The 22,306-nt window shown below is 47.2% G+C and overlaps 1 long non-coding RNA gene across 1 annotated transcript in view; it reads right to left on the minus strand.

Moving 5' to 3' along the window:
• Window positions 1-3,018: 3,018 nt before the first annotated feature.
• Window positions 3,019-22,306, minus strand: part of LOC123644704 — a 58,698-nt gene continuing 39,410 nt past the window's right edge. The window contains exons 5-7 of the long non-coding RNA XR_006737229.1: window positions 16,775-16,945; window positions 7,410-7,488; window positions 3,019-3,791 (exon numbers count right to left, since the gene is read on the minus strand). This is a non-coding gene — a long non-coding RNA (uncharacterized LOC123644704). The remainder of the gene's footprint in view (window positions 3,792-7,409; window positions 7,489-16,774; window positions 16,946-22,306) is intronic.

Raw genomic sequence — 22,306 nt, forward strand, 5'->3', positions numbered from 1 at the left:
AGTTGTCCTTTGCCTCTCAACTTTTACCCCTTAAATCAACTACAATCACTCCATTTTCACTGGCTCCCCTCCCGAAAGGAGAAACAATGTTGGCACCTCCTTCCAGAATCTCTTTCCTTGACGTGTCACGACACTGAATTACAGAAGCTTGACGTGCCGTCTCTTCAGTTGGAGATGGGACTCCCTTTCCCCGATCTCCGTTACATTTGCTTTAACCGCCAGTTTGAACCAGATCGTTGGGTTCAGAGCAAATCAGTGAGTGCTGTCTCTCCTGAGAAAATTCTAAGTCTCTTTCTGAGATTGCCACTTTAAATAAAGATCTCATCTATCCTAAATTTCAAAGAAGGTGACCTGCCCCAGGCTTCAAATAAAGCTCTTCCTCACCTGCAACTTGAACGAGTCCAAGCCAACTCCATCTGTCTAATGATTGTGCAACTCCAGCCTCCCAGAAACAGACCGCGGTTGGACTGTGTCTCACCCTTCTTCACCCCGTGGTTTCTCCCCTGCTGTCCCTTCTCCTGGCCCCGGCCTCCCACTCCCCCAGGCAGTAGCTGCTCCTGCAGGCGCTCACAGCACGAGTGCTGCTGCACACTCGCTGGACCCTGCTGCTCTTTTTCCATTTTTGAGTGAATCTGATACTTCTGCCAGTGCCATTGCCACTCGGTGCTCTCTTAGTTCTCTGCCTACCTCTCTCTAGCTTATTTTGACTAATCATCTTTGCTCTATTTTCTGGGTTATGCTCACCTATTTCTTTCTTTCTTCAATTGTTAGGTGGTTGCAGTTGGCCAAGTAGTGAGTTAGCATGGGTTTGGGTTCTGGGGCCTTAATGTGTTTCATTAATTCTCACAATGTCCTGGTGAGGTGGGGCGGGTGGAGGTATCCATCAGCTCCATTTTACAGGTGGTGAGGCCTTTCCTAGGCCTCCCCAGGCCCTCTGCCACCGAGTCGCGGTGCCTTTCCACCACACCCCACTGTTTCACTTCCTCGTCGACTGCTGGCCTGTCACAGCTCTGGCCAGGCCTCCGCTCAGTCGGCATCACCACGCGGCTTCCTGTCCTCTTGGTCCTCTGCCGGGTCCCTTTGCGCAGTGACTGCCAGCCGGCAGCAGTGCACACTGTGCTGAGACGGACAAGCAGCAGCAAGTCTCGCTCTGTGGTAGTGCTAAGCACCCTGGCTTGGCTCTAAGCTGTCTTTAGGGTGGGACTTTGATCTCAGATGCTGTCACCAGTGGTCCCCCACCTTGTGTTCCACTCCACCCTCTCTCCTCCCCTGCCACCTCGACCCCACACACACCTGTCACACCCAAGACATGCTCACTGCTATCCTCTGTGTTCCCAAACCACCCTGAGCTGTAAAATTTTGGAGGCTCATCTTTGTTTTTGTTTTTTTTCCTTCATCCTCAACGTGTTTTGCAGCACTCCCTGGGGACAAATAGATACAGGAAAAAAAGAGAATAAAGAAAAACCCAGCAGGCAGAGTGTCTGGCAGGATAAGTGACTTTACCTGCACCAACTCAACAGGCACCATGTGAGACAGTCAACAGACCTCTACTACAGGGGAAGGGATAAGCAGCAAATATGTGTGTGTGTGTGTGTGTGTGTGTGTGTGTGTGTGTGTGTGTGTGTGTGTGTGTAGAGACAGAGAGAGGGAGAGAGACTGCTTTGTTGTGCGTTTTTCTTTTTAAACTGAGACTTTCAGGGCCACATTTACTGATCCCCCTTCAAGGACGAGAAATAAACTCAAATAGCAGAAAATGTAGCATTGCTCTAAAATGCACAAATTAGCCAGAGGCGGGGGGCGGCGGGGGGGCGTTGGAGTGGGGAGTAAATGGAATTCCTACAGTACCCCAAGCCCAGCAGGAATTCTTTTTATCCCCAATCCATCTCCTGTGTCACCAACTGCTACAGACACCAAACCAGGCCAGCAGGCTCTCTGAGCCATGGAGAAGACCGGGCGCCCCCCCACCCCATCCCTCACTCCAGGCAAAACAGGTCTTCACGTGACACTTGAGCTAGTTCCTCTGGTGTGACACTGCAGCAATGGAGTAAAGGTCATCCAAGTCCACGAAACGAGGCTAAGGGGATTTCAGCCTGAAGATGACGGTGGGATAGGCAGGAAGTAGGTGGGGAGTGGGCCAGCCTCCCAGCACGGACTCAGGGCCCCCTCCCCGCTCTGCCTGTCCTCTGCTCAAATCGTTTCCAACTGACGCCCTCAGCACTATTAGTGAAAGAGCAGGACCAGGCCCTTTCTCCTCGTGTCTTATGTCCTCCCTGAGCACTCAACTAGGAGTCCACTGCAAGGGTTCCCTTCTTATGGGAGACAATGAGCTAATCACAAACTGTAAGTGCATTTGTTTTTCCAAAAAAGAGGAAGATGATGCCTTCCTTCCTACCTATCCCCAACCTCCCCACCAGCCTCCACACACACACACACACACACACACACACACACACACACACACACACACACACAAACACCCTTGCACAGAAGCACCTTGATGACTAGAAAGAGGCCCAGGAGGGCTGTGAGCTCTTTTCACACGAACTCTGCTTGAGCGTTAGAGCATCTTCTTTTGACCATGATCACTTGGCTATTTGAGGTGATCCTGTAGCGTTTACAAGAAAAAGGTCTTAGGCTCTTCTCAGCTCAAGAAGAGAGAGCTTGGCTGCAGCTGGGGTAGCGGTGGCAGCCTCACCTTTGGTTGGCGGAACATCTTCCACGGAGGCTGCAGAGCACCTCAGCCTGCGCTCGGCTGGGCGTGGCCGTCGCCTCGGGAAGCCAGTCCCTTCCCAGACAGCAGCCAGGGCTCATTCCTGACAGCAACGTGGGAGAGTTCACAACAGATGGAGACTGGGAACCCTCTGGTCTGCCACCCTCCCCCCATTTGATTTTATTCTAATCAGCATAGATTTGACAAATGTGTACAAATCGTATATATTTATATACACACGATTTATATATGATACACAAACATATATGCATGCATACATATGCGACATATGTGTATGGCTGGCTGGTTTGTGTGTTTGTTCTGAGCACATGCTCCGGACGCTGAGGCTGTGTCGCACTGTAGACCTGTATTTTAGACAATCATTTCTAGATGCTAATTGCGACGGCTCCCAGGACTCCCAGCATGTCTGCCTGCTCTCTGAAAGCTCTTTGAGGGCTTCTCATCATTAGAATTCCCTGAGTTTTCGCTCCTTCCTTGCAAGCCATCTGGCCTCCCTGCACCGCAGCTGCAGTCCGCCCTCCCCCGCCACACACCTGAGCCTTTGACATCCCCCACCTGAAGCCAATCCATCCATCAATAAAAATCCAGAATTGCAACCAGAAACGTTTTCTCCCCAAAACCTAAAATTAAATTTATTTTTGTTTTAAACCTCCATTCCATTTTAGACTTAATTTTTTTCTCAAAGTCATTATTTATACTCTTGAAATATACATTGCTGTGTACCGGAGGAAAACAATGTCTACCTCCATTTAATCACGTTGCCCAATTAGCTGAGGCCTCTTGCCTCAGTGGTGTGCCTCTTGAACATTTATAATTGTCATTAACCAAAAGAGCAGAGAAGGTCGGGATGCAGAGGCCGTGGAGAGTCAAAGGTCGCAGGCAATTGCGCGGGGCTTGAAAGCCTCTGTGCTCTTCACCCCAGAAGGGTAGGTGCCAGCTAGCAAGTCCTTGCTCACAGTCATTAACCCCAGCAAGAGGGACATTTTGAGTGACAGAGAGCCACCAGAGCAACACGCAAAGAAATACATAACTGGTGGTGGCATTTGTAGGATGCAGAAGCCTGGGAACGAGAAGAGAGAGAAGAGAGAATTAGGGGCCCGGGAGCAGCAGCAGCTCCTGTTCTGAAACTGTCCAAGGTGGGCCTGGAATGTCCAAGAGCTTGATTCCAGTAAAAGGGAATTTTTCACATGTCCCATCTTTGGAACCAGGTAGCTCTTTCTCCCTCTTCCTTTCTGTTGTCGTTGTCACTGCTACTGCTGGCTTGCTTTTGTTTCAGTTGAAGAAATACGGAAAAGATATTTTGGAAAGCTATCACGAGCAACCCAAATGGCTCAGGACAGATTTTCCTGTATTCAGAAGATGACATCTGTGAGCTTGTGCTCCAGTGACACAGGGCATGTGAGCACTAAAAGCAAAACCCAGACAACAGAGATAATGTCCTAATACCCTCTAATAACACGTGGCCCGAGGAGATTTACCAAGTCGATCTTCCCATTCAAGAGCACTGCAGCCAAAACATTTTATAAAAAATAAGTTCTTGGCTCCCTACTCATTTACCCCCGCCAGTGGCAGGGCGTCAGGTAGACAGGCACAGGTGTAGGAGGTCTGCACTGCGAAACAGGAAAGTAAGGCCCGCTTGCCGATTCAGCCACGTCAGAAACCACAGGTTGTCTTAGCAAAATACAGAGCAGCAACATGCGTCCACATATTTAACTACTGTTTACCAAATGCCTGCTTTATGACAACTTTTAACATGTAGTTTCTCACTTAGTCTTCTGTTATGGGCTAAATTATGTCCTTCCAAAACACATATGTTGAAGACCTAACGCCCTCAAAATGGGACTGTATTTGGAGACAGGGTCTTTGAAGAGATAACTGGGTTAAACTGAAGTCATTAGGGTGGACCCTAATCCAATCCAACTGGTGTCTTTGTAAGCAGAAAGTAGGACACAGACATTCACAGAGGAAGGACCATGTGAAGACACAGGGGAAAGTGGCCATCTGCAAGCCAAGGAGAGGCCTCGGGGGAACCAACCCCACCCACACCCTGATCTTGGACTTCCAGCCTCCAGAACTGTGAAGAAATGGGTTTCTGCCGTGTAATCCACCCAGTCTGTGGCACTGGGTTATGGCAGCCCTAGCAGACTAATACACCTTCCCCACAGCCTGTACGTGCAGTTTAGAGTGGAGGACGCAAAGGCTCCGTGATGGGGAGTGACTTGTTCCAAACCCCAAATCAAGAGGTAGCAGAGCAAGAACTAAAACATATCCTCTGACTTGGACTCAATGGCCTCAAAGAGAAAGTGGCGTTTCCCAGCCTCCTGAAAACAGAACAGGCATTGGACAAAAACTTCCCTGCCCCATGGACAGGCAAGCACGTCCTTAAACCTGCCACCCTATGGTAGCTCTGGAGAAATTACTGATGGGGGAGGTCTGGAAGGGGCAGTGCTGGTGCTGTGCGGTCGGGCCCCGTTAAAGCTGACCCCTCCTGGCCATTCAGGAGGGGCCCCCCTTCCACTAGGCCAGGGAGGCGGTCGGAGGGGCCACCTACTGGGCAGCTTGCGTGGTTGGCGCTCCCCTGGGGGTTTCACGTGTGTCAAACCTGATAATCCGCACCGCAGCCCATGGGCTGGGGACTACTGTTATTCCCAGTTGCGGATGAGAGGCCCGAGGCACAGAGGTGCAGCGGTTGGCTCAGGGACACCACTGAGGGAGAGAAAGAACCCGACGAGAGCCCAGGCTGGTCCAGGGCCCACGTGCTTCCTTCCCTCGGCCTGAAACCGCGCTGGGGCGCAGGGCACAGGGGCAGCACTCCACACTGGAAGCGCAAAGCCTGAGGCTATTCCCGCAGACCGTATTAAATTAGCCGGGGAGAGACTGTGTTGCAGGGGAGCTGCGGTAAATCTCTCTTCACAGTCCCAGAAAGTCGAGGAGGACTAGAGACCAGGCCTATGCTCAGGGCCCCTCGCCCCACCATCCAGTGGTGACTGTCCTCATTCGAACATCAAACACAGTGGAAACAGCAGAAAGAATAAATTAAAGACAGAAAAAGCCCCACAACTTTCCAGGGGTTAGGAGTCTTGCCTGTGCCCTCACGGCATCCTCACGAGGTAGACAACGAGGTACCTTTGTAGTGCTCACCCACCCCTCCTCCTCCCTAACAGGGACCATGAGGCTCAACGAAGCAAGTGACTTGCTCGCAATCCAGGCCGTGACAGGGCTTCTCCAGGGGCTTCCATGTCCTTCCAGGACCTGCCACGTCTCCCTCCAGCCACCTGCCCCCCACTGCCACCTGCTCTGAATCCCTTCCCCATTCATCTCCCGGCTCTCCACGTCTGACATTCCGACTTGCTCTTCTCCTTGTCTGTCTGACAATATCTTTAGTTCCTCTTAAATCTCCGGACTTTGAGAATCCTCAAAAACAGTGAAGTTTACTCAGAAAAAAATATCTCCACCGAGTTTTATGCAGTTGCCAGAGGTTCACAGACCTCCAGAAACAGGGACACCTCTCCAAGAAGCCTTGTTCTTGTTGTTTCCCTTCTCTTTTGAATCAACTTCGAAAGTCTTTTCAGCCATTTTTTCCCACTACTTTCCTGTCTCCAGGACAAATGTTTGCCCGCATTCCACTGAGTGGAGGAAGATCCCTGCTTCCCCTTGTTCACAACTCGTGGTGGCACTTCTCCCTGACCATTCGAGCAGTCGTCCTCTTTGCTTCTCAGGAACCCCCGCTCCTCCCGCACTCTGTGTGTCACACACACACCGATCCTGTCTGCACTCGCCGTAACTGCGGCCCCTTCATCTGAGCAGTCTGCATCAAACTCCACTGCGCGCGAGGCTTGGAAATAGATGATGGAACGCAGAAACAAACGAGATGTAGCTGCGCTCTCAGAGAGTTTACAGACGAGTAAAAAAGATGAAGCCAGACAATTATTTATGAACTGAACACCTTGCCTTACACAGTGTCCTACGGAGGCAGACAGCAAAGGGACCTAAAGCAAGGAGGTGAAGGGACTCAGGGCACGAGGGGAGGCAAGGGAGGCTGCCCGGAAAAAGTGGCATCTCCAGGGAACCCCGAAGAAGGAGCAGGGCTTGGGCAGGCCAAACAGGGAAGGAGAACAAACTCGGCAGAGCCCAGAGCTCGGTGCATTCTGCTCTAGAAGGAGCGTGCAGAGCCGAGAGCTCGCGGAGTCCAGCACGGTGGAGCTCAGAGCCCGGGCGCTGACGGGCACAAGACCAAAGGACACGGAAGCCAGATCGCGGCCATCCTGAAAAGCCACAAACAGGACTTCCTGCTATATACCGAGGACCTAATAAAAATCCAGTACAGGGAAGGCGATGAGATCATTTTTTAAATTTTAGAATTGTGACTATGCAACACATTCACATGTTTTCAAAAACCAGAAAGTATAAAAGCTATCCAGTAAAGTCTTTTCTGGCCTGGTTCTCTTCTCTCCTAAATATATCATTTTTTTTACAGTTTCTTATGGGTCCTTCCTGACTTCCTTTATGCTTATACAAGCAAATATGACTAGAGATTCTCATTTTTCCTCTTTATATAATCAAAAAATAGCATACCATGCCAATATACCTTGAAGTTCTGTACCTAGAAGTTTTTTGTGCTACCTTTTGACTGTTTGTATATTGTTGACTCACTTCTTGTATTATTATTATTACTTACCCTTTCACAACTCAGGTCTCTCCTCCCCTGCCAGACGGTGGGCTTCTTTGGAACAGAGGCTGTGTCTTACTCAATTTTGCTTGAGGTAGGTATTCAGTTAAACAAAGAAAAAATCTGTTAATTGAAGTAGGTGATGAAAAAGAATCTTTGTTGAATAAATCAGTTACTATTGAAGAGGACAAATGCTTCACCTGGCCTATTCTCTCTAATTTTTTATTTATAATTATGCTACTTCTTCACCATTCACAAAAGTAGACATAATGAGCCCCCATGTACTGTTCCCCAGCTTCAACAAGTGTCAGCATTTTGGTGACCTGGAGTCTCATCCATCCCCACCACCCATCCACCTCAGGAAGGACAGCGCTGGCATATTTTAGTGCAGATGTAAGACATCATGTCATTTCCTCTAACTGATAAAACCTTTGCTTTAACAACTTAACCACATGCCAACAAAATTAACAGCAGTCCCCTAGCATCATCTGACGTCCCGTCCGTGGTCAGAGTTCTCTGATTTTCTAAAACAGTCTTTGCACAGTTGGCTTGTTGGAAAGAGGAGCCTCACAGAGCCCACAGATCACTGTGTTTGCAGGTCTCCCTTCTCTCCCATTCCTCCCTCCGTCTCCTTTATGCCATTGATTTGTCAGAAAAACCAGGTCACTTGTCCTGCACACTGTCCACTTTCTGCATTTGGCTGATTGCTTCCTTGCAGTAACATGTAACTTGTTTTCTGTTGCCCAGATTTTCCTGGAAGCTGGCAAGGTTTGGGTTTTGAAAAGTTCTTCTCAGCTGCTGTGTAGAGAATTGACCTCAAAGTGGGGCAGTGGACGTGGGAAAGCCCACGTTAGTGACCCCGGCACAAGGCAGTAGGACTAGAGCAATGCGCAAAGCTCAGGGCTCATGAGGACAGAGTAACGGGCCAATTCAAGAGATATTTGGGAGCCGGGATCCACACAACTTATGACCAGTTGGAAAGGAGTGTGTTTCTCAACGCTCCGTTAAGAATCTGAACCTCACTATGAAACAAACCAAAAGAGCTGCTTTCTCCTGAAAAAAAATTTACATATTTATTGATATTCTTTTCACAATTATCATTTATGGCAAGTTTTAAAGACATACAAAGTTGTAGTAGTATTATTCTTGGTGTTAAATTTTATTGCTGTGGCTTTAAAACATAAACAAAAATAATCCCTTAAGTAGTTGGAAAGTGTAATGATTCTCTTGGGAGTAGAGTTTACTGCCATGGATACTGTAAGGCACAAAGATAATAAATTTAAATTGCAGTATTAGTATTGAGAATAAATTTTATTGCTCTGGCTACAGCACTAAGAAGTAGGATTCATAACTTTTTGGTTTTTTTCCAGCAGCAGGTTTATATATAATGACGCTGGGTCTGGTGTACAGGGAAGATCAAAGGTCACCGACATCACAGGTCATGTGTCCTGGTGAGAAACCTGGCCCTCCGGGAGCAGCTTGAGTCTTACAGGTGTTCCCGGAGCCAGAGAGAAGCAGGCCCAGCCAGCAGTGTCCGGCAGGCGGGCAGGCTGAGAGGAGGATGTGCAGCGGGTCCCAGGCACCGAGGAGGGGTCAGCTGGGTTGTTACGAACCCCTCCCCGACTCCCATAGCGATGTCCCTGCACCCCTCAGCCCCTGCATGGGCCTGACTGCAGTCCAGTTTTGTAAAGCAAGCTCTGCAGACCAAGGACGGATTCTGGTTCTGGTGTTGTATGGTCTTTCACTTTGTGGGCATTCCCTGCTGCTTGCTCCGTGACCACCTCGATGTGACACCCACGCACCCAGCCAGAACCCGGAAGTCTTTCTTGACTCTCCTCTCTGTCCTGCCCTCACGGCCAGCTGCTCTCCAGCCCTGCAGGTTCTGCCCCCACAGATCTCCCGTCCACGCCTCGCTCCCCACCCCATTCAGGCCACCTTCCTCTCTCAGAGGCACTTTTGTTACAGTCTCTGTCCTCCACACTCATTGTGATAATAATGACCACTGCTGCTGAGCATGAATGGCGGGCCAGGGCTTGTGCTCCGTGCCTGGCACCAGTCATCCCATTAGACCCTCAAAACGTCCCTATGAAGGATCGCTCTTTCTGATGAATGAGAAAACTGAGATTCAGAGGTTAAATATTAAAAGATATAGTATATTTTTTTAAATCACCAGGCACAAGCAGAAAATAAATTTTAGATCCTTTCTTGTTCTTCAATGACTCCCTGCTGCCATTCCGGTTTTTTCCTTCCTTCCTTCCACAAATAAACTTTTCAGCATGAAGCACAAGAGCACTGCCCATTTCACCAGACTCACCATCACAATGCAGGTAACCATCGCGCTAACAGAGTAACTGGCAGTTCTCAGAATGCCATTTGCTCCCATTCCTCCTTTTATCCAGAGTGTAACCCATTTCCCTTTGGTTGTCTGACTTCTATTTATCCTTCAAGATTTATTTTAGATCATCTCCATCAGGAAGCGTGCTCTTCAACTACGCACCTCCAAGCACCCATGTACAGGCCCATGAGAGTCCACACATGCACATGCAAACATACACACACACACACACACACACACACACACACACACACACACAGAGCTGGGTACGTGGCTCCCCTCCCGGCTCCTACTATACCCTCGGCATCACCCCACCACAGTGCTTATCACATTCTACTGTAGAATCATCTACCTTGTCTTCGAAACACATCTGGACTGTAACTTGCCTAAGGGCAGGGACTGTGTCTTTTGTCCACGAACCCCCAGCATCCAGTGCCCAAGTCCTGGCACACAGCGGTTGCTCAACGGCAGTTTACTGAATGAACACACGTGCGACTGAACAGTACCCACTACAGTGGATTCAACGGTAATGATTTAGAACAAGACCCTTTTGAGACTCAAGGAAATATCAGGTTGTGCTTTTTATTCCATTTAGGGAATATTTCTATACTAAATTTCAAGTTCAATCTGCAATTACTAACCTGTTCTCATTCTAAGTAACATCCAGCACAATGTTACCTATAAACTCGTGGCAGGATATAATTGATGGAGAATAAACAGTTCCTTTCAGGGCCCTTTAGTGAGTACATGAAAAGTAGCACCCTAGCAACCACACAAATAAATGCTGGGAGTAGTGTTTACCACGTTACAGCAAACTTGGAATGCTTCAAGTCGTTGAAGAAATTAGGTTTAGTAAGTTTGAATCCTCCCAAATGCCAGAGTCGGCCTCACTTCTGTGAGCTTTTTGTTTGTGGGGGAAAACTCCTAAGTTCTCAAGTTATGTGAAGCTCTTTTCTTTGCAAACGGTCCCCACTGAGGTCATAAACTCCAGAGTCAAAGAGTGTGGAATCTGGGAATATGGAAAGTGGGAGAAGCTGACACAAACCAGGCCTCTGACCCCGGCTGCTCGTGGCTGGTTCCTGCTTCTGTTTCTGTTTCCATGGAAACGGCCATTGGATCAGCACAAATAAGTTCAAGATTCCTTCAACTTTGTTTTCCTTTCTTCTTCCTTGGAGGTAACCACTCAAGGTTTTGCTAATTAGCGAAAATGGGCTTGTGGCTGAAATATAGGATGCTTCCAAAGTTAAATATTCTCCTGGAAGAAAGAGCATGGCAACTCTATCCGCACATTAGCCTGCTCCTGACAGCTACCCGTTCTTATCTGGGATAAGGTGCTCACAACCTTTGGATCAACAATCGCCTTCCAAGTCACTTACAGCAGTCGGATAACCTTTATGACTGCACACGTTGCTGGGTATTCAGGATGGTCCTATCAAACTGAGATGAATGTGTTCCATAATGTCTGTTTTTATTACATTAGTCTGGGAAGATGGAATCAAAAGGACTACTTTCAACAAAAATGTCCTGTGTCGACAGTTCAATACTCTTGCTACAGGGCCTGGTGATTGCCCTTATTGTGCGCGGGATAAAGGCTAAGCGTGCAGCTACCTGCCAGTTTGACAAGGCTGTTCTCCCGCCAGCAGGTTGCTCCTGCCTTTTTTTTTTTTTTTCACAGCAGCCCTCTAATTCCACCAAACCCACTGGATTAACAAAAACCTGAAAGTAAAATAGCACAAAATGATATCCCTGCATGAGCTACTATTATACTTTGCAACCTACAATTACACGGGTTCAATCTAAATGCCCCAAAACATTATTTCATTAATTCAAGCCATTTCGGAACTGGTAAATATTTTCTCTTCTCGGGTTTTCTATTATTCCTGTTTTTCAACAGAGAATGAAGAAGCAGGCAAAGGCCTCCCAAACGATCATATTGTGGAGCCAACTGCACAGAGTCGAGATGACAGGAAAGGGAGGGGCTGGCACAGGGATGGGGATGAGAGGAGACAAAGTCCATTTGGAGAGAACAAGAGAAACAAGGAGCAGAGGGAGGGAGAGAAGAGATCAAAGAGGGGGACCCCCGTCATCAAGGTGGAGCTGCCCAGCTGGCAGATCGAGGCTGTCTATTGCCTGCAGCTGGCACCAGTTATCCCTAAGGTGGGGACCCGCGCGGCTGAGCGCCGCGGACACGGGGCATGGCAGGGGCTGGAGACTGCAGCTGATTTAAAGCCCAGTGTTGGAGATGTCCTCAGGTCTCCGAGTCAAACCCTTTAAAGAGATTTCCTCCCGTGACAGAATCCTTGGACCAATACAGATGCACAGTGTGCAGTTAATTGACTTTGTAAGAGAAAAAAAATAGCCCTAACATTCTTAGGTGGTCCAAAATCTTCCTTCTATAAAACAGCTTTCAGGGTTGGGTAAGAGCATTTAGGGGAGGATTGTGGAGCTTGGGCAAAGGGTGCGGATGAACACGTGTGATGTTTGGAGGACGGCAGAACACTCTCAGAACACGCCTGGGTCGTGGACTCATTCCAGACACAGCATGGGGACTGAGAGGTGGCACTTGGGAAAGAGAGGGACCTTGATCCCACCAGCACCCCTGCCACATTCAGGTGTGATCTGGGGTAATTTTTTAACTTCTGCAGGCCACCATTTCCTCATCTATAAAAGGGAAATAAAACTAGCACGCACCTCATAGAGCTCCTATGAGAATTAACGTGATGGTCCAGGCAAAGTGCTCAGCACTTTGCTGTCAGACGAAGGTCAGACTGTATTAGTCCAGCATTTTCTAAATGGTATGAATAGAACTAGGCCTTCAGACTCTTGTGAGAGTGAGGAAAAGTGGTTAAAGCCACTAAGGTTTTCACTCTCACTAGCAAATACTGGGACAAGGAGGTTCGCATTGGTGGGCAGCAGGTGCCAGAACAGGAAAGCTGTCCTAGGGGACGGGGGTTCCTCTGGGGTCATGTGCACCATGCCCCTCCTACTGGTGAAGAGGGAGGGAGGAAGGAGCCCAGGAAGTGCTGGGGGGAGCTCAGGGCACAGCCCAGGCTGGGGCTGCAGCCAAATGAACTGACTGGAATGCAGGTTAAGCAGGAAGTTCTTTCCAGAAAGGAAAAATTCTCCTTCTGAAAAATGTCATGTTCTGAACCTTGGAGTGGGGGGAGGGGGGAGCTCCACCAGGGAAGAGAGGACCTTCCCACAGGCCCTGCCAGGCCGACTGCTAGGAGGAGCGGGGGTCTCTGGTTATTGTTTGCGCGGAGCTGAACTGCCGGCTGCTGCTCCTGGGCATTGTACTATGGGGATTCCACACTGTTTACACAATCACATAATAGACAACAGAAAAGGTGCCAATTCCCTCATCCAAGGCACCTGGGTACCCTTCTTTTGGGGGACTGGTGTGCAGCACTCAGACTCCACAAACCTTGACCCCCGATTCCTTCTCCCTGGAAAACCTCACTGAGTTTCCGGAGCCCTCCCTGGAGGCATCCTCAGACCCACGCCCTGGGGTGGAGAAACCACTCCTTGCTGGCCAGTGTCTGAAACACAGGGTTGCTGCACACTCCTGTGCCGGCAAAGGCTTCTGCAAATGCTGGCTCCTTGGTTCCCTTGCCCTCCCTGGCTGCCAGGGAGGGAAACCAGCTGCATCCCGCAAAACAATTCCACTCAACAAACAATGCAGTGCCCTGACTAGTCATAATGAGGTCTGGTTCAAATGTTGGCACACACACAACATATTAATTAAAATAACGTGCATGATAAATAATATTGGGATCCAAAGCACAGGACTCCTCTAAAATCACAGTTGGTAATTATGTGAGCGCCTGCTAAGACACATTCAGAATTCCGGTGTTGCTTACATGACAAAATTAGTCTCGGGGAGGTGACCTTGAGAGGTGTCTTATGTGAGCATCCTCCTGCTTATAAACTGCACAAATGTCTGAACAACCTAGGAAGCAGAGTATCCATCCTAATTTTCAAGCCCTAAGGAAAGAAATTCCTTAAGAGGCCACAATAATTCAATTTAGCAATAATTACGTGAGTACCAGCTAGTACAAGGCTCTCTGTTCAGCCCTGGAGAAAAGGGGAGGTTGGGGGTGGTCATGATTCAAATTTTCGAGAAGTAGTAACTGGTTATCGGTAATACCTGTCCCAGAGAGGAAGTCCCTCTATATGCCTCACCTAAATCTTTCATGCTACAGTTAAAAAACCCATTGCCACTCCTTTAGAGGTTGACTGGGACCTTACAGGATTCCAGTTCTAATGCTTCCAGGGCCTTTGCTGGGTACCAGGGGCTGGGGGTAGGACTGACGACAGGCAAATGTCCCTCGCACTTCTGCTCACCACTGAGATTCTAACCTAACGGTTCCGCCAGTTCCCACACAGTGAGGCAATTGTGCACCATCTACTTTATACAGACCTTTTAAATTATTACCAAATTTGACATTTATTGGCCCAGTTAGTACAGAAACCTAACTGGGGAAGGAAGAGATCCCATTATCTTGATTCTGAAATCATTTCCTATTTGTGGCTCAGTCAACATTTCAGCATCTCATTAAAGGGATTTAATTTCATTCCCTCTACAATAACCCACGTACCACACCAGTGACCACAACTTTGGTGTCCCGGCTCCTAAATTCTATTAGCGTTCGGAAAGCCTCTTGGTTTCAACATAATGTTCAATCAGCGCAGAGAAATTAATTAAATTAAAATTATTTTTATTGTGATTTAATTAGCTTGATTTAATTACTTTGTTCACTGACTGATCATTCTGTTGTTGCGGCCAGACCCTCGCTCTCATTCGTGGCATGAATGTTCCCATAGAATTACACATTTTCTCTGTTCAGCCATTGGAGCGGGCTGGCAGAGTTCGCCAGAAACTCACGATTTATCACAATCAGCATCATCACAAATTATAGGAAGCATCCAGCAATATGATAACTTCTAAATGAAGTGTCTGGGAGCAGGTCACACCACCAGCCTCGGCTGTTAATCCGTCATATTTCATAGTCAACCTGACACCCTGTCCAATTTGCTGCGCCTGCTGCCTTTCAGAGTGCCCGCGTGAGGGGTCCCGCTCCCGCACAGGGACATTCGTCCTTCCAGATGCCCAGCCCAGCCTCCTTGGCCTCCCTGCAGACCCAACGCCACACTCCCCGTGGCTGTTCACACTGGTGCTCCTCCTTCCTTTCCCTCTGAGGTTCATGAACTGAGATGTAGCATCTCCTCCAATCCAGATGTAGGCAACAAACCACAGAGCACCAACAATCCCATAACTTAGTCACCAGAGAACGCCCGCTGTTTTCCCAGTGACATTGTCCTTCCTGTAAGTATCCAGCAACACTGTTCATCAGCGCTCCCAAACAGTGGCGGGCATCAGACCCGAGTGGACCATGTGTGAGGCCGGTGCTTCCTCCTGCCGGCCTCTCCACACCTCGGCGTGCAGACTCGAGTGGAGCAGCCCCAGCCTGTCTGAAAATACACTGATGCCCTCCAAAAATAAAATCATCTTTAACTTGCCTGTATATGGGATGCATCATCTTGATTAATGTGCTCAAACCTGTACAAGTGTGTTTTCTTATGTTCTAACAACTACATTTTAATCTGTTTGGCTGGTTGCACACTCCTATGTATTTCCTTGTATGATCTGAAACCATTTTTCTGAGAAGGGATCGCAGGCTTTGCCAGACTGCTCTAACAATGGAGGCCTAAGCTCTCTGATCCCTGTGTTAGAATCCTGTGGCTGCTGCACCACGATCTTGGTGCTTCAAACAACAAACATTCTTTTTCTCAAAGTTCTGGAGACGAGAAACTTAATGTCAGCATCACGGGGCTGAAATCAAGGTGTCTTCAGGACCCTTGTCCCTTGGGAGGCTCTAGAGGAGAAGCCAGTGCTGCCTCTTCTAACTTCTGGCGGCTGCCACATTCCTTGGCTTATGGCCCCGTCACTCCAATCTCTGCCTCTGCCTTCACGTGGCCTCTTCTGTATGTGCCCTGTCCCTCTGCCTCTCTCCCATAAGGATGCTTTTGATGGCACGTGGGGCCCATAAAAAGGATGACCTCATCTCGAGGTCCTTAACTTAATCACATCTGCAAAGACCTTTTTTCCGAATAAGAGTAACATTTACAGGTTCCAGGAATTAGGACTTGATGTCTCTGGGGGCCACCGTGCAGCCCACTATGGTCCCTACATTTATTTCTTTGTTGACCATACAGTGCTGGCCTTGAGTCTTATGACATAAGGGACATAAACTGATTTCAAAGATGTGACCAAACTGGTACCAGATTAAAAGAGATATCCATACCAAAGCCCATTGAAATCATTAGTTAAAGGGTTAAGGTAATAGTAAAAAAAAAAAAAAAAGACAAGGCCTTTTAAAAATTAAGTTTTCCCAAGGACTAGCAGAGGAAACAGGCCCGTTTCTTCACCTGCAGATGAAGAAAGTACACATTGTGCAAACCTGGCCACGGCAGCGTGAGCAGCTCCTGGGCCCTGAAGATCCCACAGGGCTGGGGCAGTGGTTCTACTTCTGCCTCCGCCCGCTCGTCCCGCCCCGAGGGTGCTGTATTTGCGTCTTCTGCAAAGTGGTGAATGAGGAACTTGCACCACTGACCAGAAGTGAAAAAGGGCAGGGACTGTGTCTTTTTCAATTCAATAGAACAAGAGGAAGGAAGTGTTAACTTCGACCTGCAATCAGGTGCACCAGCCCAGAGTTTATTTTCAAAAGGAGTTCCCCAACCGCCTCTTCTGGACATCACGGAGAGGTTGCATGGGCTGAAACCGGCAGCCTGACCGTGCGACAAGCTCTCTGGAGAGCAGACCTGGCTTCCCGCCCCAGCCATGCCTCTTCCTTTGTGCTTTCATTCACAAAAGCCGGCCTTTCTAAGCACCAGTTTCCTCACCTGGGGCAGATACACTACGTGGGCTCTTTAAAGGCAGGACATGGCCTTATTTTTGTGTGCAGATTTAAGCACATCACCTGGCACTCAGAAAGCCCTCAATAAATACTCATTTACTTCAGTTGAATGTCTGCCTTACCTGAGTCACAGACTCAAAGCAGATACCGGGAGTGAGGCCTCCAGAGATCGTTCCAAAACATTCTACACAGACAGAAGGTAGCAAGCTCCTGCAGATGTTGTTGCTCTTGGTCCCTTCCAGCCGTGTATTTTCATCTCGTTTAAAATTAGCCTCAGAGAGTGCACATCTGCCCTAGAAACGAGTAGAAAGAGGTCTTGGTTACTTGTACTCTTCAATTCAGAGGGCACGCCCCATCGAGGGGCTGTGTGCAAACCCTGGTGCTCACCGGCCGGCTGGAGGGGACCTCCGGTTTAATGGCTGCCCTTTACAGATAAGAAAACAGACTTGTCAAACGTCCCATGCCTTGCTAGCACAAAGAACCCAGGCAGCTGGAACCCAGTTCTACTGGCTTCTAGTCCAATGACCTCTCCACTCTGCTATGTTCTCTCTTTAACCTAAGGTCTTTACTTGGCCTTGTAAAACTGGCTCAGTGCGCTACCTCCCAGCTAAGTTTTCCAAGCTGTCAAAGTTTAGAGGACGTAACTCACTCCTCTCACACAGGCTGGCTTGTGAAAATGCATAAATAAAAACCATCAGAAGGTACTCTGAAAAAATGGGGAATAGTTTTGGTGTGCTTGATTGTGTAGTACACCATTTGATTCCCTTCTTTTTTCCTTCCTGTAATTTTTTAGTTATTTTCTCAGCAGTAACCTTGGGGATTACGATTAACATCTTAAACTTATCACAACCTCATTTGAATAATACCAACTGATTTTTAATAATATGCACTCTGCTCATATCCATCTCCTTCCTCACCTCCTTCCGTATGCTGTTATCGCCACAGATCACATCTTTAGGCACTGCAGACTCACTAACAGAAACTTACAATCATTATTTTATGCATTTGACTATTAAATCATTAATATATAGGCAAATGAAAAGAGTTACATCAGAAGTACAGTGATACTGGATTTTATACTTAGCAACGTAGTTACCTTAACCAGTATTCTTCACTTTTCTTGTGGTGTCAATTTACTGTTGACTTCCATTTCAGCCTGAAGGATTCCTTTTGAAATTTTTGTTTGTTTGTTTGTTTTTTAGAAATGAGGTCTCACTCTGTCACCCAGGCTGAAGTGCAGTGATGCAATCATAACTTACTGCAGCCTCGAACTTCTGAGCTCAAGTGATCCTCCCACCTCAGCCTCCCGAGTAGCTGGGACTACAGGCGTGCACCACCATGCCCAGCTCCTTTTAACACTTCTTATATCAGGTTTACTAGTAATGAACTCCCTCAGCTTATGTTTATCTGGAAATGTCTTAATTTTTCCTTCATTCTTAAAAGGCAGTTTTTCCAGATATATAATTCTTTTTTCCAGTTTTTTCTTTCAGGACTTTCAATATGGAGTTCTGCTCTCCATGGTTTCCAAGGAGCAATCAGACATTAATCTTACTGAGAATTCCTTGTACGTGATAATCTTATTGAGATTCCTTGTACGTGGCTTTTCTCTTGCTGCTTTCAAAATTCTCTTTGTCTTCGGATTTCAACAACTTGACTGTGATGTCTCTCCAAGTAGATCTCTCTGAATTTATTCCTCTTGGAGTTCATTGAGCTTCTTGGATGTGTGTTTTCATATATTTCCTCCCATTTGGGAAGTTTGCAGCCACTGTTTATTCAAATATTTTTTCTTCCCCTTTCTCTCTTTCTTCTCCTTTTGGAGCTCCTATAATTCATGTTAGTATGTTTGACTGTATCTAACACATCCCTCATGCTCAGTTTATTTTTCTTCATTCTTTTTTCTTTCTGCTCCTCGGACTGGATAATATCAGTTTTATCTTCAGGTTCATCGATCCCACATTTTGCCTGCTCACATCTGCTGTTGAACCCTTATAGAAAGTTTTCATTTCAGGTATTGTACTTTTCAGCTTTTCTGTCTGGTTCCTTTTTATAATTTCTACCTCTTTCTTGACATTCTCATTTTGTTCACTCATTGTTTTCCTGATTTCCTTTAGTTCTTTATCCATGGTTTCCATTAACTCATTGAACATATTTAAAACAGCCAGTTTAACACCTTTAATCATTCCTATGTCTGAGATTCTTAGGGATGATTTCTGTCAAATTCTTTTTTTCGTGTGAGTGGGCCCTATCTCCCTGTTTCTTTGTACATTTTGTATTTTTTCGGTTGTTAGGAACTGGGCATTTTGAGTATTACGTTGCAGTAACCCTAGAGATCTAATTCTCCCACACCTCTGGAATTGCCAGATCTTGCTTTTTGAGGGCTGAAGCCAACCATTTCTAACTTTTCCAAACTATTTTTGTAACGTGTAATCCTTGTTTTTCATGGTCAGTTGTCTCTGTAGTTAGCCAATGACTTGACAAAGATTTCCAAAATATCTGCCTCCCAAAAGTGGAATAGGGACAGTTGGGGGGGAAAGATAGGGCCTGTCTCTTTACATTCCCTCAGAAGCTGCTTCAGCCCATGTGGTGGAAATAATGGTCAACCGCTGTACCAGCCCCTTGGTGGTCAAACCAGTGAGCAGCAATCAAAACACTGAACCCCAATTTGTGGAGGACAAAGTTCCTATTGCCCACCCTGGCCACAGAAAGCCACACCAGGAGTACATGCCACTGCCCCCGTGGCAGGCTAGGAGAGGGGGGATTGTAGCCACTACTGGACAAAGGGCTGAAATTCACTGAAAATTACCAGCCTCTTTATCAAGCTCTCCCCTGGATGCTCAAGTGTTTTAGTAGACTCCAGAGTTCCAGAGTAGCTGCTTTAGACCATTCCTGCCAGCTCAACTGACATCCGTGTGGAGGAGTAGATTCCTAGCACTGCCTCCTCCACCATCTTCCTGTGACATCACTCAGTAGTGCTTGATTTTGATTTAGAAACAAGACAGAGAACATAATTATTGATTCAAGGTTCAAAGTACATGTTTTTCCCAAACATGAAAAAACATTTCATCAGTGTGGGTCTTGATTTTCTCATGGCTTCTCAAGAGGGATTAAAAAAAACAGTGATTTCTGTCTCCCATCTCTAAGTCATATACATTCTAAAAATCCCTTTAGGAGGCAAGAAAAGTATAAAACATACTAGCTAGTAACATGATCTGGGGGGGAAAAAAGCTTAAAGCTAGAAGAGTCGAGCTAGAAGTTCAGTATTGAGAGACCCAAATGATGTCACTCAAGGAGGTGCATCTTCCAGGGCATCAAGAGAGAAAACTGGTTCTCCAAATGAAGAAATGTTTGATCCAGAGAAACACTGAGTCTGAGGGCAGAGAAGCCCCGGACTCCCTGTACTTACTGTACGCACTCTTCACTTAGCATTGGCTGCTGGTGGCTCGTGGCATCCCCATCTTGTGGTCCTGCTTGGTCATTTAATTGGCATATCATTTAACTTCTGCTAGGACATGTGTTCTTTGCTCCAGAATAATTATATCCCTCTTGAGAACAAGAATGATTTCCTAAACATTATAATTAAGCTGAAGGAGGAGGAAAGAGAAGGAGGAAGAGGAGAAGGGGAAGGAGGTGTCAGTTTCCCAGGGGCTGCCATAACAGATTACCACACACTTGGCGGCTCAAAACAAGAAAAAGTTATTCTCTCACAGTTTTGGAGACCAAAAGTCCAAAATCAAGGTGCTGGCAGGGCTGTGCTCCCTCTGAAGGCTCCAAATACTTCCTTGCCTCCTCTAGCTTCTGGTGGCTCCAAGCATTTTTTATCTTATGGCAGCACAACTCCAATCTCTGTGCCATCTCCACATGGCCTTCCCCCCTGTGTGTCTGAGTCTGTCTCTCAGTTCCAGTCTCCCATAAGGATACCAGCCATTGGATTTAGGTCCTGCTCCAAAACCAGGATAATCTCATCTCAAGATCCTATACTTAACTGCAACCACAAAACCCTAGTTCCAAATAAAATCACATTTACAAGTATCAAGGTATGATATAATACAAAAATATATCCAGTCTCTGTCCCAGATTTCTGGCACAGAGTTCCTAAAACCTTTGGCAAGTCCTGGGAATGTCTTTTGTTATTTATAATGAGCCCCTGTGGACCACACCTGAGTTTATGCTAACGAGGTGACTTAAGATGGGGCCCCTAGATAGACAGGGCTGGTCCCAGGCAGACCAGTGATTAGAGGGTTGGAAATTTCAGCCCCACCCCTTGGCCTCCAGGAAGGGGCTGGAGGACGTGGAGGTTAAGCTCTATAAAATCCCTTGAACCATGAGATACGGAGAGTTTCTGGGCTGGTGAGCAAGTCCAGGTGCTGGAAGGGAGGTGCACCAGAGAGGGAATAGAAGCTGTGTGTCCCCACCCCATACCGCGCCCTATACATCTCTTCCATCTGGCTGTTCCTGAGTTGTAGCCTTTATAATCAGAAGTAAACTGTTTTCCTGAGTTCTGTGAACCATTCCAGCAAATTATTGAACCAGGTGGGGGAGGCGGCGTCAAATTAGTGAACCAGGGAGGGGGGACTTCTGATTCATAGGCACTCAGTCAGAAGTACGGGTAACCTGAGACTCGCAACTAGCATCTGAAGTTGGGGCAGTCTTGTGGGATTGAGCCCTTAACCTGTGGAGTGTGCACTAACTCCAGGGAGTGAGTGTGACAATTGAATTGAATTGTGGGACATCCAGTTTCGGTGATGGAGAATTGGTTGGTTTCAGAGAAAACATGCCACGCAAAGGTTAGGACATACCTTTTGGGGGCATACATAATTCAACCAAACACAAAGGAGAAGAGAAAGGAGAAGTATGATACTTGTTTTCCCACAAATCTAATAGTACTGAGCACATATTATTGACATTTATATTGATATTATTGATAATTAAATCTATGGGTGTGTTATTCATGGAATTAACCTATGAAGGCAAAGTAGAGAGGCCAGTGGATGCCTCATGGTGGAGACTTAGCTCTGGTTAAATGTGAGATCTTTGCACGAACTTTATTTGGAAGGATGGTAAGACTTCTTCAGGACTTCCTACATCTGCCCCTCAATCCTGAGTTTATACTCCAGGTGGCTTTTGGGAGGATGAGCAGGAAACAAGGACAACATGTCATCGGGTGAAATCTGTGAGCTGACCGCTGGAACTGTGACTGTTGCCAGAGCTGAGGGAGCACTCAAAGAACTGGACCCACACGCAGGTCACTCTCACAATTCCCTTCTTGGAATGTCCCCTGCAGTTTCTTACCATTAAAACACAAGTGATTTAGATTCGCGGCCATGGTCAGGCAAGCAACAAAAGGGGGACACATCATTGTTCTCAATCTTATAAATTTCTCTTGTCTTTCATGTTACTTCTCCCGTTCTTAACACTATGCTTTCTCTTTTCCTTTCCTTTCTTTAAAATCATAACAAACATTTGCTTTCACAGACGTGCAATTTTGTCTTGCATCAATACCATGAGGTAGGTGTCATTTTCCCTCTTTCACAGAGAAGGAAAAGGGGCCCCAAAGAAGTAAGATGAGGTTGTGCAGACGTTCGACTGTGGAGCTGGGACTCAGACACAGGCACTAAATCCCATACTTTTTCCTCTCCCCTGTGATGTCTTCCTTT

The sequence above is a fragment of the Lemur catta genome, chromosome 9 (assembly GCF_020740605.2).
Source record: "Lemur catta isolate mLemCat1 chromosome 9, mLemCat1.pri, whole genome shotgun sequence".
In the NCBI taxonomy this organism is placed as follows: domain Eukaryota; kingdom Metazoa; phylum Chordata; class Mammalia; order Primates; family Lemuridae; genus Lemur; species Lemur catta.